The following is an 18,046-nucleotide window of genomic DNA, read 5'->3' on the forward strand; positions in this document are numbered from 1 at the left end:
TCTACTATATATTTTGAAAAGTTTTCCATCTGTTCTCTATGCAGTTGGACACTTCTTGAGATAGCACCAAATTTGGCATGGTGGTTCCCGAGATTGAGGACCAGGTCTTTGATTTTCAGACACCACTTTGAATCCAGATGGTGGATTGAATCTTTCAAAATCACACTGATCTTGACATCACTTAAGATATCTCAACTGCTACGCCTCTGCTGGATGAATCCTGCTCAGAGAAGAACCTGGTACAACCCCAAAACAAATGTTACAGAGAAGAAGGCTGTGTCAGTGACCAGAGAGAAATACAGTGTATGTATGGGATATCCCAGGCCTTCAAGAGTCACAGGATTGGAGGCAGAGGGTGAGCTGTCATTGAGTCTATGGAAGCACTGGCTCCTAAAGGTGCAGTTCCAGTCAGCTGCCAGAAGTCCAAAGTGCCTGCCTGAAGAACAAAGCTCCCTGGAAGTAAGGGGTTACTCTTTATGAATCTATTTCTCATAAGCAGCCCAAACTACTTGGGCAATCCAGAAGGCCTGAATCTGTGCTCTGGGCAAGACTCTGAAGGTTCATGAGAAAAGCATAGAAAAGGGCCACACGTTTGGCAAGTTAAAAATGGTTTACTTACAAACTCTCAAAAGGTCAGAGTCATGTGCTTTTTCATACAGCATTAAGACAAAGTTGCACAGTTGTAAAGTGGTGGAAGTTTCTAACTTATTGGAGTAGGAAGAGGCTTCACACATGAGCTTCTCAGGTGGAGGGGTGGGGAAACAAAGGCTTGATTACCGTACTTAGTCCCTCCGAAACTGAGATAAGTCTGGCAGGACAGCTTACTCTGTGGTCTTAACGGTTTCATGGATTGATTAGACTTAAGCATATTTATTATATGAGCCTGGTTATCCTACAAAATCCTGGAATTTGGAAGAAGGCACAAAAATCCTTGTTAAAAGTTACTGATCCAGTCTTAAGTAGTAGAGAGCAAGCCCCAAAGAACATTTACTTCTGAGTAAAACATGTATATGATAGTGGTGTTTTGATAGCTGTGCTGTTATCTGCCTCTGCTTCAGTTGAGAATAACCACCACCTCTTAGCTCTGTTCCCACAGCTTGAGGCTTATCAGTTCCCGACTAAGCATGCATTAAAACTGTGGGGGGGGGGGGAGTAGTAGGGATGGAATTCACTCTTTATTTAGAAACTGTGTAACCCACTGTGTAACACTTTGTGATCTAATACAGCAATAAAACCATCAAATGGAAAACATAATAAAAAACAGTCCAATAATTAAAAAAACAACAACCAGTGAGCAGAACGAGTAAAGCAGAAGCCAATAACGCTGCAGTTTTTAAAATAAATAAATCTATCCAATGAAGAAGTGTGCATGCACACGAAAGCTCATACCAATGACAAACTTAGTTGGTCTTTTAAAGGGCTACTGAAAGGAATTTTTTTATTTTCTATCCAATGAAGTACATCATCAGAAATGTATACAGTAGATGGGTCACCCGTTCGAAAGAGGGCAGAATCTCAACGTTGCCCAGCAGCAAGCAGTAACCAAATAATCAAGAATACCCTGCAAGCAATGACAGCCACCGGACTGGAAATTTTGCCGCTGAGTTTAAATGCGCATCGAGGTTGAAGACTGCAGTCCAGTGCAAACGTACTTAGTCGCAAGTCAGACCCAGTGACCACAGACGGGACGTACTCCGAGCAGACATGCGCGGAATCCGACTGCGCGGGCGTATTTAACCAAGACCGGAGTTGCCTACCCAACCCAACTGGGTGCTCTTGCGCTCGGGTCCTGCTTGCAGGCTTCCGTCGGCATCTTATCGAGCACTCTGAGGACAGGATGCTAGACAAGATGGGCCACCGGGCTGATCCAGCTAGCTCTTCTGATCTTGCCCACCGCACACTCACCTCTTCCCTTCTCCACCCTCTCTCCCTTCCATGGAATAACCCGAAAGCTAAGCGATCCCTCCTGCCCAGGACGCGTCCACCCCCAGAAAAAGGGTCTCCGGAGTCGTCTCCCGGGCTATCTGCGCCGCGCGCAACCGACTCCGCATTGCTAGGGAGGCACGTCTGTTTGCGGCGGCTCGTACCAACCGAAGGGAGATTCCAACCACCTCCCTTTGGCCAAAGCCAGAGGAGGAAAGCGAAAGCACTACTGCGGGGCCCTGGGCGTTTTTTAATTGGCCCTTCTGCCACGAGCTCCCAGGAGATTGGCGGAACGAATTGGGAGGGCGGAGGAGCAGGAGGAGAAGAGGGAGGGAAGCTGTTGCCTAGGTGATACGCTCGCCCTCCCCCAACCCCGCGCGCCGGGGAGAGTGCGCGCGCCCGGCAGCCTTTCGCCAGACAGGCACACTCGCCGCAAGGGGGCTGGCGCCGGAGCGACCTGGGCCCCGGAAGGTACCGTACGAGCAGGAGTTGCCGGTGACAGGGGCAGGCCAGGGAAAGCCGCCGCCGCCGCCGCCGCGTTGGCTACGAAGAAGAGCGACCAGAGGAGGAAGAAAGAGCCTGTGGCGGCTGAGGGAAAGCAGGAGCTGCTGTGGCTGCCGCCGCCGCCCTTGCTCGTCCAGGTGAGTGTGTGAGACGCGGGTTGCGCTTGGCTTCTGAGGTGGGAAACCACTGGCGTTACCTGGGCTGCTGAGGTAAGGAGAGAGAGAGAGGAGGAAGGGTCGGACGGGAACTTGCGGGCTGCCCGGCTCCCCTGCCCCGCCACCCGAGCGCGAGGGGATGTGAGAAGGGGTGGGTGGTTGGAATCGCCGTGTCTGCTGACGCAGCGAGCCGCCGGGCTGTGGAAGCTCCTGGTGGGGAATGTGGCGCGGAAGCAGCTGGAAATCGGGTGTTTGAAGCAGCCCCTGATTGCGGCGGCGCCTGCGCGCGAGTGCGTGCCTGCCCAGCTCCGGTCGAAACCTTCCCCGCGCGGACTTTTACGACCCGGGCGTGTTTATTTGGCAGTCAAGTCCCGCTGGCTTCTGTGGGGCTTCTTCCTCCTTCGCGACTGTGCTGATCCGGGATTGTAGCCTGACATGGATTCTGGGGCCGTCGTCCCCAACCGAGACCTACGCCCCCCGCCCCTCTCCGGGAACAGTTCACTCTTGTGTGGGACATGGCAGTGTGTTGTTGTTGTTTCTGTTGGTGTTTCATCGTAGTAAAGGCGGCAAAGGTATTTATCTTCGTTTTCTCCCTTTCGGTTGCAACACCGACTTGCTCAACAGGCAGCGGAGTCCGCCGTCTGCTTCTGCCTTCCTTTTAGCGGTCATGTGAAATTTAGTCACTTCTCGCTCTTTTTATCGGCCGGGTTGGAGTGAAGGCTTCAGACAGAGGGGCTGCGGACGCCTCCGAAAGGGAACGATAAGCGCTTGAGCTGTGAATGTTTAAACTTAAGATGTTATCCCTCACTTGTATCTCTCCTTTTCTGAATGCAAGGCTAATCTTGCTTGACTTCATACTGCGAGGCACAGCTCCTCCCATTTTACAGATAAGCGACTGAGAGTAAGAATTGATTTTTGAAAACAAGGTTCTGTTTAACATTTGGTGTTCTTGCATTTAAATACAGCTTTTATTTTGTTGCCTATAAACTTCTAGGGTGCCTTCGATTGCTCTGGCAAAAAGCTACTTCCCACCAGCCCCGTTTCAAGTTTTTCCCCCTTTCCATTTCTGTCTCTCTCATTCAACAGCTCCTTGCTGTTGTTTTAAAACATGTTCAAATGTTGCATAATAATTTCCAGAACCTCACTAGTCTTGAGAATGGAGTTAAATGGCCATTCCTAGTGTTGCACTGTTAAAGATTTAACACTTTCTGGGAGCCTTGCTTTGATGAACTGTACAACATACTGTACTTCACTCCTGGCCTCTCTTGTTGACTGACACTAGAGATCTTTCTTCACATTGGATCCGTATTTCTAAGCAAAGTTGATCCGTTTCAAAAACTTAAATGAGGAAGGGGAAGTTGCTTGGGTCAGTTGTGTTCTCTGTTTCCAAATCCTCCTACGAGCTCATTATGAGACTTCTCTTAGCAAGTTCACAACTTCATTTCGGACAGCTTTAATGGGCAGTCACTGACTTTGGTATGATATAGGGCCGGAGCTCACCTGAGTGCCTGTAATGCATGCTGTGTTAATAATAGTGTTGTCTTTCGTTACTGCTTGTAGGTGCACATAGCTGCACCTACTTGCAAGAGGGGCTACGTGGAGAGGCAGAGCCACAGCTCTGATGCTCAAGGTGGTCCCAGCAGGGAGTGTGGGATGGCAGAATAATTGGGCCTGATCTGTAGCCCAGTGTTGTTGCATGATGACTGTGAGACCAGCTTGGGATCCAGCACAGACTGGCTTGGGCCTCCCCTCTCCCTGAACACTCTGTGTTGGGGATTTCTGCTGGTGGGGAACTGACCATTGTGCCTTCTGCATTTTCGATGGGCATAAAGGGGAGGTTGGTGCTGACAAAGTGACGTTTGTGTCACTGTTGGCAGACTGGCTGAGCCAGGGGGAGAGACACTTCTGCCTGCAGTCAAAAAGGAGTGTGTCAGTACAGTGGTACCTTGGTTCTCAAACTTAATCCGTTCTGGAAGTTCGTTCCAAAACCAAAGCATTCCAAAACCAAGGTGCGCTTTCCTATAGAAAGTAATGCAAAATGGATTAATCCGTTCCAGACTGTTAAAAACAACCCCTAAAACAGCCATTTAACATGAATTTTCCTATCTAACGAGACCATTGATCCATAAAATGAAAGCAATAAATAATGTACTCCAGTCACACAGTCAATCAGCAGCTGAACTGGGTTCCACACAGTCACAAAAACAAAAAAGAGCCGCAAAAACACAAAATAAATAGCAAAAACAGACAGACCTCAGTGTAACACTCAAAACAGAAGTGTGGCACTCAAAACGGAAGCATAACACTCAAAATGGAACACGTTCAGCTTCCGAAAAAAGTTCATAAACTTACTTCCGGGTTTGCAGTGTTTGGGTTCCAAGTTGTTTGAGTACCAAGGCATTTGAGAACCAAGGTACTACTGTATTCTGAAATGTTGGCCTGAAAGACAAAGCATTAACCAAGATAAATAAATAATCATAATAACTTATTTCTAAACCATTTAGTTTTTGAAATGTCTAAGTAGTGCACAAATCAACATAAAAACACAAAAGCATTACACTAAAAGCTGAGGTTAAAATACCACACAGGAATTCAGTGGTGGTGGTGGGAAATCCAATGATTTGGGGAAGCCTGCAGAAAAAGATGTCTGCAATACATCTGAAGCAAATAGTGGATGTGATGCTTCATCTTTAACAGAGGGGGAGGGCATTTCAAAGTTAGTCAGTAGCAGAAAATGCTGGTTTCCTGGTCATATTCTGTAGCATGTGGTGCCACAAGAAATTGTATCAGCTGCTAGTCTTACAGGGACAGATAACCTGCTTCTGAGCTATTCAGAGCTTTTTATATGTTAATAATCTGCTACCTTGAACATGACCTGTTAAGTAATCTACAGTCAGTGTGTTTCCCTCAGTCAGTGCAGCATAATGCGTGCATGTCCACCACTCAAAACCAGTCTGATGGGAAGTCTGTGTAGAGCACTTTCTGTAGTCTAAGCATGAGGTTGCCAACTTTGTTTTCTTTTTATAATATACTTCTGTGTGATGTATAGTTGAATGTAAAGCACACATTGTAGCTCACTGCCTGAAATTCAGTAAGGAATACTAACTTTCCAGGGCAACTGCTGGAAGTGATAGGGGTTTTTGTTGTAGGGGGGGTGCTGCCCATGTTTCAGTTGTTGGAGAAACACTTCCTATGAATTGATTAGGAGAAAAGAGTTTTCATTTCAGGGGTTAATGGAGACTAACTGGTATAAATTGTAGCAGCAAATGCCAACTGTAGTGGAGGGCTTCTGACTTGCGGTTTGGAAGGTCAGTTACCTGATTGCAAAAACTGATCTTGGACTGCTTTGGGAGGAAGGTCAAGCTACAAATTTAATAAATACATAAATAAATCATAAAGAATAATTGCAGTCCCATCGAGCTTTAGACCTGCACAGTCTCTCTTTGCTCATGTGGCTGCATTTGACAGCTATTACTTCCAATTTCTATTAAACTTGACATGTTCTTCAGTCAGCTAAACCTGATCATGGAATATCACTAACTGTTGTCACTTTCAAAACAAATCAGCTTCAAACCATGATTTCTGAAGCAGGCTTGTTTAAATCAGCTGTAGTTAGTGGCCATGTTCGCACAATCAAATTGAGGCTTAATAAGATGAGGTCCAGATGAGCTTAATGTACCTGTGCATGGCTTCATGTATTGTCTGATTGGCAAAACCATGGTTAAGTTTAAACCTTGGCATTAATTATATTCTGGCAGCTCAGAAAAAAATAGGAAGCAATGGCTAATTGTGGGTTTTGGAAATCTTTTGTGACGTACCCTGTTTCTCATATTTTAAGACATACCCATAAAATAAGCCATAGCAGGATTTTTAAGCATTCAAGGAATATAAGCCATACCCCGAAAATAAGACATAGTGATAGGCGCAGCAGCAATGCCGGCCGTGACAGCAGGAGGAGGAAAAAAATAAGACACCCCCTGAAAATAAGCCATAGTGTGTGTTTTTTGAGGAAAAATAAATATAAGACGGTGTCTTATTTTTGGAGAAACACGGTATGTGTGGTGAAAAAGCAGGAGCAAAAAGGCTGTACAGTATGTAGGCGCGCGGAGCATATGCATGGTTGTTTGAATGCAAATGTGAACAATGATCAACAATTTGAATGAATAAGAACAAGCTGATTTTAAAGGAAACTGAAATTAAATGTGGAAGTTCTCCTTGATGCATGGGAAGGGAAACAGGGATAAGATAAGATAAGATAAGATAAGATAAGATAAGATAAGATAAGATAAGATAAGATATATAAGGAGCATATAAGGCCAAGGTGCAGCTCATTCATGTAACAGTAAGTCAGGGGTGAGGAAATGTTTTTGCCCAGCTGGCCAGATATATATCTCTCCTACCCTCACAAGCCAACTTTGACAGGTGGGTGTGGCTACCCACCAGTCAATCATCTGACACAGTGGCGTAGCATGGGTTGTCAGCACCCGGGGCAAGGCAAGTAATTTGTGCCCCCTAACCCATTGATTTTAGCACTCGAGTCTCTTCCACTAGATTAGTTAAAGAAACCCTTACCCCCTAAGCACCCCCTAGATGCCGCATTCAATTCTGTGTACTGAGCACACGTGTGCTGAATTTGTTTCTTAATAAAATCATATTTTCCAGTATCCAACAATGTTGGATCAGGGCTGTGATAGCTATCAGGGCTGTGATAGCTCCAGAAGGGGCCCAGTCACAAGCAACTTTATCCCACATTGCTTTTTAAAAAATTGCTTTAAAAAGTGCATTATGCATGTATATGGCATTTCTCTAATTTTCATTACAGAATAGTCTGAAGGGACCACAAGGGTCATCAAATATTTCACCCCACATGGGACTTGAACCCATGACCCTGAGATTAAGAGTCTCTTGCGCTACCAACCAAGCTATAACTCAAAAACTATAGGGCATTGGAAATGTTCATTCACGCCAGTGACATTCCAGTACTGTACAGAAATTTTAAGCAAAATCTAAGATGTAGTAGCTATTTTTAAATAAATAAATGTGATCTTTCTTGGAGCAAACCCACAGTGGTTTACAGGTCTTTGGTAGAGAGGGAGGCAGAGGGAGGGAGGGAAAGCAGCAGAAATGAAAGGAGAAATTGGGCACACACTCTTTCTTAGGGGCCAAACCCAAAGCGCCCACCTCGCAGGCGCACTTACTCCTGAAAGGCCCGCACTTGGCCCTGCGCCTCCAAGGCCAGTTCCTCAGCAGGCAGTGACAGTTCAAGCGCGGAGGGAGCTCCATGGCCATGAGAGGCTGCAGCTCGAAATGATGCGGGCCCAGCAGGAAGCAAGGACACCCAGTTTCCTCTCTGGCCAGTGGGGTGTATGGCCACCAGCAGCAGCAACGGCGGCGGCGGCTCTGGGGAAGCCCGGTGACGCAGGGCAAGTGGCTCTGCTGGGCGCCCGCCGCCGCCTCCCCCTCCTCCCATGCCATGTTTTATGCATGAGGGCATGTGGGCGCTACTGAGGGGAAGGAAGGCGCACACCTCGCTTTGCGCCTCTGGCTTGTGTGAGCAGCTGCAGCGAAGCAGCCCCTCGAATCGGTGCAGAGGCTCTGAGGCGCGCTGGTGGTGGCCGGCTGGCTGGCTGGAGAGCGCTGAAGCCTTGCCCCCACTGGGATCATGGCGCTCGGCCGGCCGGTGCCGTCACTGATGCGCTGGGCGCACACGCGCTCAAGTTCCCCCACCTCCCCATTGTGGGGCGCGGCCCTGCACCCCGTGCAGGGCATTGCAGGGAAGCGCCTCAGCAGCAAGGGAAACAGGAGGGAAAGCGGCAGGCGGTGGGCGGCGAGCTTGCCTTTGTGGACGCTCCGGCCCTGCAGGCAGGGGCAGAGAGCTGCGAGTGCGAGCGTGCACCCCCAGATGTTGCGCCCGGTGCAGCCGGCCCCCCTTGCACCCCCACGCTACGCCACTGATCTGACGACATACCTCTAAAAGTGATACCTCTCAAAGCACAGCGCTTCCTTAACACCCGACATCCAGCTGTGTAAGGGGCTCTTCAAGCACTATGTGTGGTGCTTGGAAAGCGCTGAGCACAGGAATTACAAAGTGCACAGTACTTCCCAGATGCCTCACAGTCAGCTGCTTATTGGATGCTTGGGAAGCGATATGAAAGGGACTTTCCAGGCATTGCCCCTTTTGGCCAAGCCCTATCTTTACCTGCCCCACATCCAGCATCATATATGATGGCAGGTGTAGGACAGGTGGGTGTGGCTTGGTCAAAATGACCTGGCAGGCCAAGTATGGCCTGAGGTTCCCAACCCCTGCACTAAGCCATGGTTTAATGCTGCATCTGAACACAGCCACACAATTGCTTGGAAATCCCATCTCTCACAGGAGCCAGATCTTTGTAGGATGAAGTCTGGTGGTTGGGAAGTTTCATGGCTTGGAAACATCAGGACACTTGTAAGCTGTAGGAAACATCCCATTTGCAGATTCCACAGGGTTAAGTTAGGTTGTTGCAGAAAAACCAACAGAGATATTTTGAAATGACTTACAAATGGGCTTCCCTGGCCCAGAACTGATTTTCTAAGATGCATGATGCATAGATTGGTTGAGACAGATAATCTGTTTATGAGTGTCAGCAATAATAAAAGAAGCAGTTTTGGTGTGGGATGGAAACAGGGAGAGAGACAGAGAGCTGAAGGCTGGAAGCAACTTGCGGTGCAAGGTGTCTCTCTGGAAATCTGATAAGCACAGACCGAAGAAGGCAGGTGTTATTGCGAAGTGATTGGCCCATTAATGCAAGAGGGAGGTGTGTCTTATTACTATGCAGAAGCAGTTGAATATGAAACACCTCATAGGAACAGATTATTATTACTATTTATTAAATTTGTATGCCGCCCTATACCCACAGGTCTCAGGGCGGTTACAACATAAAATCAGATAAAAGTTGGCTTTAAGAATTAAAGCTAAACATTAATTATCACCATTTATTGATCCTGTTTCTTTAATGGGGGAAGGCTAGAGATATTGACTTTAATCTGTGGCACTGAACTGGCAACAACATGTAGAAGCTTTTGAAAATCTTCTGTTGCCTCATATTTTGAAAGAATTACATGAACAAAATGAAATTGAGTTTGAATTGGTTACTGGCGGGGGGAGGGCCATCACCCAGTTAACCATGTCCTCTGTTTTATTACCATATTGCCAACACATTATAAGATTTCTGCCTGATTATTGTAGGTGGACCATCACTTAAGCATCTTTCATCAGATCCCATACTGTGCTCAGGTTTTGCTTCATAGTCTGGGATCTGACTTGTTTAAAGCATATTTATCCCACTCTTTAGCCAAAAAGGTCTCAAAAGTGGCTCACAAATCAAGGAGAGGAAGGGAAAAAAAACCCTCCATAGATATATTTATTTACAGAGCAATCAACTCCCACTAAAAACCTGATGGGGTGGTTGACGGGGTGGGGAGGTTTTGTGATTCCCCCGCCCCCCTGTGATAGCTCCATCATCATTGTCATCTGTTTGTGTCTATGCTACTTTTCTACGAAACTGTGCCCAAAGGGGCTCACAACATATCAGCCTGAGATGTCTGAGGATTGACCCCTTGAGGGTTCCATGCCGCTAAACGTATTTCATAATGGCCCAGGGTGGCTGGTAGGTTCCCACTTTATGTGTGCTAATCTTCTGAGATTGATGTGGAATGAGAAAATGATCAGAGTTTAGAAAAGGGATGCATGTAATGAAACAAATAAGTTTTGGTATGACAGGGAAAAACCAAAGTAGAGAGCTGGAAAGTTAGCTGATGCTTAGACACACCTTGAAATGCAGGTGCCGCCTGAGAGAGCCATGTGTTTCCGCTTATGTTCTGTTGTAAATACACTGACTTTGCAGCACTTGGTTTAAGTCTCCAGTTTCCAAAGGAAAGCAAGCCTGGGTAGCACTGCCTCTAGAATATCTCAGCTCCTGGAGAAGTGTAGAGTCCCATAACAATATATTAGATAGCAACCTGATAACCTGCTCTCAAAGTTGAAATGCACATGCATTGATCTCTAGCAAGGTAAAACAATGTAGTGATCCAGAAATCCAATATGGACAATTGAAATGATCCTAAGGGAGCAATACAAGTATGGGAAGTCATAATAAATTATGCCAAATTCAGACTCAGTTCAGGAGCAGGGCTAATGCTGTCAGAACCAGCATAAGGCTGGCATAGGGAAAACAAACCTTTTAAAAATAGACTTTGAATTACACCACCCATTTGGTCATCTTAATTTATGCCAGGTTACAAGGTCACATGAGCATGGTGAATGGGTTTAGGATCAAGCCTAAGTCTCCTTCCTTTCTGTTACACTCCCCTGTCCCCTTTTCAGGGCTTAAACCAGCTTAAGATTCTCTGGGCTCATCTCAACCAGGGTTCTGGACTTGGCGTAGCCTGTCAGATCTGCAAAGCTCTAAGCTTAGCCAGAGAGCTGGTGGATCATAACTCCACTCATGTGGGGAGATGTAGCCTTAGGATTGTGTTCTGAGAGTTTGTAAATGTCTACTGACTATGCTGTTTTGCAGTTGGGTCAATATGTGAAGTAACCAAAGTTGTTGTTGTTTGATAGAAATCAATCTTGCTTTCGATCTAACTGACATCAAAGTTATGTTAATGGAAGGAAATTCTGTTGAAATGAGCTGGACCAACACTTGAATAAACTTTGTGTTTTATTTGGATCGGTCTATATCCAGAGGTTCCAAGCAAACTACAATGCATTTGTCAATGCCTAAATTTTACTAGTGTTTCAAAATGCCACGCCTCATCTTAATTTCCATGCTTTCTCATTTATTATTGTTCCATCTCGGATAGCTATAGAAGAGCCCCATTCACAAATGGACCCTTCCACATTCCAGAGCTGGTTCAGTGGTATAGATGGTCCCTACATTTCCCAAGTTTAGTTCCTAGCATCTCCAGGGAGAGTTTGGAAAGACTTTGTTCTTGGAGAGACAATTCTTCAGGTAGGCCTAGGAGAGATACTCCTGCTTGAAACCTTGGAAAGTCACTGCCACTCTGTGTGGATGTTGCTGAGCTTCATGGACCAGTGATTTGGTATAAGGCAGCTTCCTATGTTCCTGATGTCATTTAAATTTGGGGTGTTAGTTAACCCTGTCTTCTGTATTGGTTGAGTCTGTGCATATCCCTGTAGTAATGGAAGCAGGTATGAAGAAACTGGTTGAATGGTTCCTTGCTTTCCATATATTGGGCCAGTAACTCAAAAAAGAGGCCACTACTGGGGCAGTGGGCTTATATTCCCTTGAGTATGTGACTGTTCTTAATATTTCAATGAGATTTCTATTGTTTTTTCATCTGAAATCGAGGTAGACAGTCCCTTCAGATGTTGTGGACTACAACTTACATCAGCCCTAGCTTGCAGCATGAATGGTTGGGAATGACGGGAGTTGTAGTCTGCAATGTCTGGATGGCACCATGTTGGCTACCCCTGCCTTATACAACACAAACTACTTGCTAAACATGTGGTGCATTATTAGAGTGGGAAATGGAAGAACTACTCCTCTATTATATATATATAGAGAGAGGTTGCTTGGGTGGGCTGCTGTTTTCAGCTTTGCAATTTGTAAAATTTGCAGAGAGCCAGTGTGGTGTAGTGGTTAAGAGCGGTAGACTCGTAATCTGGGAAGCCGGGTTCATGTCTCTGCTCCTCCACATGCAGCTGCTGGGTGACCTTGGGCTAGTCACACTTCTTTGAAGTCTCTCAGCCCCACTCACCTCACAGGGTGTCTGTTGTGGGGGAGGAGGGGAAAGGAGATTGTTAGCCGCTTTGAGACTCCTTCGGGTAGTGATAAAGTGGGATATCAAATCCAAACTCTTCCTCTTCTTCTCTCCTAAAATTTAAAATTCATGCTCTGATTAAACTTCCATGAATTGCTTTATAATAATCCAACTGCATCTTTCTCAGAGCTTGTCTCAATTTGGAGCAAAGTATAGAATCATGGACTGCATGAAAGATGTAGCTTATTTTTCAAAGCAATCCTTAGAAGGTCAAGGTTGCCCTCTGGGAAGGAACAGTCTCATTTCTCTGTTCTCAACTGCACTGGTGCTAAATTAATGTTTAGCAATAGCAGTAACTTCAACTAGAGGTGTGATAAAGTATATCGCTTTAAAGGCATTAAATGTGACTTCTAAAAAATTCTTCTGGTAGTGAGTGAGCTGTTGGCCATAGGCAAAAGAGTATTATGCAGCTATTAGAGGTTTTATTTGTGTGAACTTTTCCCTGCCTGGGTGAATTTATATTGGTTCAGGTGTGCATATAATGACTTTTGTCTACAAACTTGCATTGTTCAACAGGATGCATTTGCTGTGGAGTTCCTGGTTCCATTCACCATTGTCATAGAACCTAGCAAGGCAAATTTAGTTGATGGAAGTGAAACAAACTGAACTACAGCATATGATCCTAGACAAGTAAGACACTGGTAGATCCTTTCTTGGAAACCCTAATTTGGGCAGGTTCTTAGTGGCATTATAGGAAGTATAAGAAAGCAGTATTAATCTGGCTTTTTAAATAAGTTTTAGTCCAACTATTAAAAAAAGAAACTATTTCTATCCTGTCAAAGAGAGAGAGAGAGAGAGGTCCTAATCAATCAAAGGAAAATCTACAGCACATGTACAAGATGTTCTACAGCCCAGTTAAATATGAATGCTTGGATTGATTATTTTGTGCACCCCGCTTGCCATTGCTAGTAAATCTAGTCAGAGGGATCTTGCCCAAGACCTTTCTTGATGAGCAAAATGTGTGGGTAAGTTCATATAGGGAAAAATCAAATCTTCTGTTTCAGAATATTCAGTCCCCAAGCATAATTAAACATGAAAACTTTGAATGGGCCCAGAAACAGCTTGGGAGCCAGTGAAATATATGTTGGTGTTAGGTGATCTGACATGTGGGCTCCTGTCAGCAGTGTGGCTCCGTTTTGTACCAGCTGACTTTTTTTGGCCCATATCAAAGGCAGCTCCAGGCAAAACTGAACTGGATGTCACCAAAGCAGATGTAACAGTGGCAAGATTAGTTTTCTCCAGAAACAGATGCAGACTCAGGTTGTGCAAAAACACTTTTTGCCTTGGTCATAGCAGCAAACTGGTCTTCCAGAAGTGCTACCTGTTTTGAAGCAAGTTCCAGTGTATTCAGTGTATGTTTTTGTATAGAAGAAGTTACCTCTCCCATTAGGCATGTGGTAGGATTAGGTCCTTAAGAATTGGTCAAGCTGACAACATTGGCTTGTTAGCCATTTACATTGATGCTCTTTATTTGTGAAGTCAAAACATTACTGGCTTATAGTTTGTGTAACAAAAATATTTACTTTAAAGTTGGTTGTAGCTGGCATTGGCAACTTTGGATACTAAAAAACCCATTGGATTGATAAAGAATGTCATTGCTTATTTTATGTGTGCTTATTTCTAGGCAGGTGTTGCCTTTAGCTCTGCAGTCAATAAATGCTTGGTACAGATGGATACAGATGAATGCCTGATACAAATTTGCACTGAGAAAGTGTCGTTCAAAAATTCCCAGGTCTTTTATGATGCTGCTCACAGACCTTGGAAACTAAATTATATCACCAGTCTCCTTTATTACTTGAGTGCTTAAGCCTAGATCAGGCATCCCCAAACTGCGGCCCTCCAGGTGTTTTGGCCTACAACTCCCATGATCCCTAGCTAACAGGACTAGTGGTCGGGGAAGATGGGAATTGTAGTCCAAAACATCTGGAGGGCCGAAGTTTGAGGATGCCTGGCCTAGGTCATTCATGCAGTCCATCTGTGATCTGACCATCAGAGCTAACCGAGGACAATGAGGGGAGGTTGAGACACCCCTCACATCTGTCCAGCTGTTTTGTGACGAAGTGCAATTTTGAAAATTAATCCATTACCTACAGGACAGACTATTACAATTGAGTGCTCCTGCCTTGGTACAATTCACTGAAGCTTTTTCAGAGCCTTGTGATGAGCAATAAGACTTGAAATGAACAGTTTCTGACCTCAGGCAGATAGCATTTGTTGTTTGCTTATGCAGCTGACAGCATTTACATAGTCTCTTGCATACTGTACTGGTTGCATTAGTAGTCAGGGAGAGTCTAACACAGGCATCCCCAAACTGCGGCCCTCCAGATGTTTTGGCCTACAACTCCCATGATCCCTAGCTAGCAGGACCAGTGGTCGGGGAAGATGGGAATTGTAGTCCAAAACATCTGGAGGGCCGAAGTTTGGGGATGCCTGGTCTAACATGTAAGGAGCTGCAATTGTGAGTGCCTTTGCATTAATTGTTTGAACTGATACATTCTTTATTCTGTTTCCCCCATCTTCTCTATGACTCTTCAGAAAATAAAATCTTATTTATAGCTTGGGTCCTCCCACATAATTACCAACAATATTTTGGATCTTCTGTAGTCACTTCAGTGAAAGTACGCTAGCTGTTCAGTGACTCACAATGGCCCTGCTCCCCCAATAATAGCAATAAATAACAAACAAACATTGGAGCTGTTTTATAGATACTAGTGGTGATGTACAGGGAATTCATTATAGCCAGGTTCAAGCTTTGATCCTAAAAAACAAATAAGCCCCCAAAATCCAGTTTGTGGATCTGAATGACACTGGTAGCTTCGGTTCAAGTCCAAGCACCTCTTTTGAATCACATCTATCAAAGGTAATTTTTGAAAAATATTAAAATATGAATGACCTGGGATTCCTGGGCATTTTTAGGTGCAGACTTGAGTATGAACTGATTTTGAATCTTTAAGTTTAGATGTCTTTCTTCCTCACAAGTGGACCATGGTGATGTAGGGAACTGGATACATTTATTATTACCGGTAAATGTCAGTTTTTTATAAAGATGGGCAGCTTGCATTCCAAACATCATCAAACAGAGGGTGCAGAAGTAAGGGTGCAGAGGAGTATGTGCAAATATAGTTGCATATACTCAAGCTTTGTTTCAGTTGGGAGTAAGGACTAGAGGATTCGGCAAAAGATTTCACAAAAGAGGCAGGTAGGTTGAAGGATGGATTTGAATAGAAGTAGCAAGTCTTTTGGGACAAGGTTCAAGCTATATGAGGTGGGACAGGACATGAAAATGAAAATGGGAAATGGCTGAATGGTTGAGTACATATGGAGGAATAAAGAACCCAGGTTAGGGATAGAATAGTGTTATGAGTTCAGCCATCTTGATTACTGTAAATAAAATACTACAAATAGGGAATTTTAGCCTATTACAAGGTGAACTATATAGCAACATCTGTAGGAGGTGTGAACAGTTGCCAAGATAGACAAGTGAGATGTTTTAGCTACAGACATTTGCAAGTGACTATTACTCGCTCTAAGTTAATGTAACAGGGAAAGGATGTGCTCCATTGTCCTAGAAGTATTGCATTGATGTGCACAATAGAAGAGATGAAAGCACAGTGCTTGTTTTGGGTCTGATAAACTCAGTTCATTAACTCATGAATCATACCATCTGAGTTAGGTCAGTATAGGATCTGTGGCAATTAAGAAGTATGTAACCTTGGGATTATTGCCTTATGACATGGGATTTGTAGAATGTATGGTATATTTACACTCTGGGAGGTCTGACCTGGATTCCCAAATCCATTGCCCTCCCATTAGCACCAACAAACATGATTGGTGCTCAGAACTGTTGGGAGTTGTAACCTAAAACATCTGGGGAGAACTGAGTTGGGGAAACAAAGTTCTAGGTGGCTGATATCTATATTTTTTGTGAAATTTTCACATCACAATATAGAATGCTTGTTGCTGTAGCATGAAAATACTTGAAGCATCTTGGATGGACATGAAGTTTAAATATTGTAGTTTTCAATAAGTATGCCACAAATGTTGAAGTACTGTACTCTTTGGAGATGGACTGAACTTTATTGTTCAAGCAAAATTCTGCTGCTATTAAAACCTTGGTAGCAGCACTCGTGTTTATTGAGTTACCATGGGTGACCAGGTGGCAGGACCTTTGAATGCCTCTCCCTTATCAGACAGTCCAAGGATTGAATATCAGGAGCTCCTTCAGGTCAGTTTTCTTATTTGTATAAATATCTCCTTGCTCTGAATTACTTGTGGAGACAGAGTAGTTATCTGCTTAATCTTCATGAGTAGCAATTATTCTTTTTACTTTTCCAGCTCATAAGATGCCAGTTCCCTATTGTGTGCATGGGAGTGTTTGTTTTGATACTCCCAGGCTATTACTGCTCATTAATAATAATAATAATAATAATAATAATAATAAATTTTATTTATACCCCACCCTCCCCAGTGAGAGCCAGGCTCAGGGTGGCTGACATCAATAAAATTACAATTACAATAAAACGTGAAAGAAAAAACAAATGATTAAAATGCAGATTAAAATACCATTTAGATTTAATTTTTTTTTTAAAAAAAATACATAGCACTGTGGTAAATTTGGCTGAACTGGTTGTTCTTTTGGGTGTCAGAGGAAGTACTTCTATAAAAGTTAAGGGTAAAGGGACCCCTGGCCATTAGGTCCAGTCGTGAACGAGACTGGGGTTGCGGTGCTCATCTCGCTCTATTGGCCGAGGGAGCCGGCATACAGTTTCCAGGTCATGTGGCCAGCATGACAAAGCCACTTCTGGCGAACCAGAGCAGCACACGGAAACGCCGTTTAACTTCCCGCTGTAGCGGTACTTATTTATCTACTTGCACTTTGATGTGCTTTCGAACTGCTAGGTTGGCAGGAGCTGGGACCGAGCAATGGGAGTTCACTCCATTGCGGGGATTCGAACCACCGACCTTCTAATCGGCAAGCCCTAGGCTCTGTGGTTTAACCCACAGCACCACCAGATGTTAAAGGTAAAGGTACCCCGACCATTAGGTCCAGTCGCAGACGACTCTGGGGTTGCGGCGCTCATCTCTCTTTACTGGCTGAGGGAGCCGGCGTACAGCTTCTGGGTCATGTGGCCAGCATGACTAAGCCGCTTCTGGTGAACCAGAGCAGCGCACGGAAATGCCGTTTACCTTGCCACCAGAGTGGTACCTATTTATCTACTTGTACTTGATGTGCTTTCGAACTGCTAGGTGGGCAGGAGCCGGGACCAAGCAATGGGAGTTCACTCCATCGCGGGGATTCGAACCGCCGACCTTTTGATCAGCAAGCCCTAGGCTCTGTGGTTTAACCCACAGCACCACCCGTGTTACTGAATGTCAAATGCAAAGGCTTCACTCAGGTTCACTTCCCAGCCTTAAATCCCAGCCGCCACAGGAACCAGAACCTGTGGCGGGGACAGGATGGAAGCCACTCATTCCACCCTCTCCAGGAAAACAGGTTATCCCACTAAAGGGATCCAAGGGAAGGTGCTTGTGTCCAATGTCCAGAAAGGGAATTAGGGGCATAGCATTCCTCCAATGCTGCAATTCTGAGGGGTTGCACAGATTTGATGATGTACGTCATAGGGCAATCCTCATCAAGGATT

General features: G+C 44.9%; 1 protein-coding gene across 2 annotated transcripts in view; it reads left to right on the forward strand.

Moving 5' to 3' along the window:
- The first annotated feature begins 2,352 nt into the window (after positions 1 to 2,352).
- Positions 2,353 to 18,046, forward strand: part of PIK3CB (phosphatidylinositol-4,5-bisphosphate 3-kinase catalytic subunit beta) — a 90,367-nt gene continuing 74,673 nt past the window's right edge. Inside the window, exon 1 of one of the 2 annotated variants that reach the window (XM_035132808.2) lies at positions 2,353 to 2,564. The gene's annotated coding sequence lies outside the window, so the exon portion shown is untranslated. The other variant, XM_035132809.2, reaches the window with a different exon arrangement.

Source organism: Zootoca vivipara, chromosome 5 (assembly GCF_963506605.1).
Source record: "Zootoca vivipara chromosome 5, rZooViv1.1, whole genome shotgun sequence".
Lineage (NCBI taxonomy): Eukaryota > Metazoa > Chordata > Lepidosauria > Squamata > Lacertidae > Zootoca > Zootoca vivipara.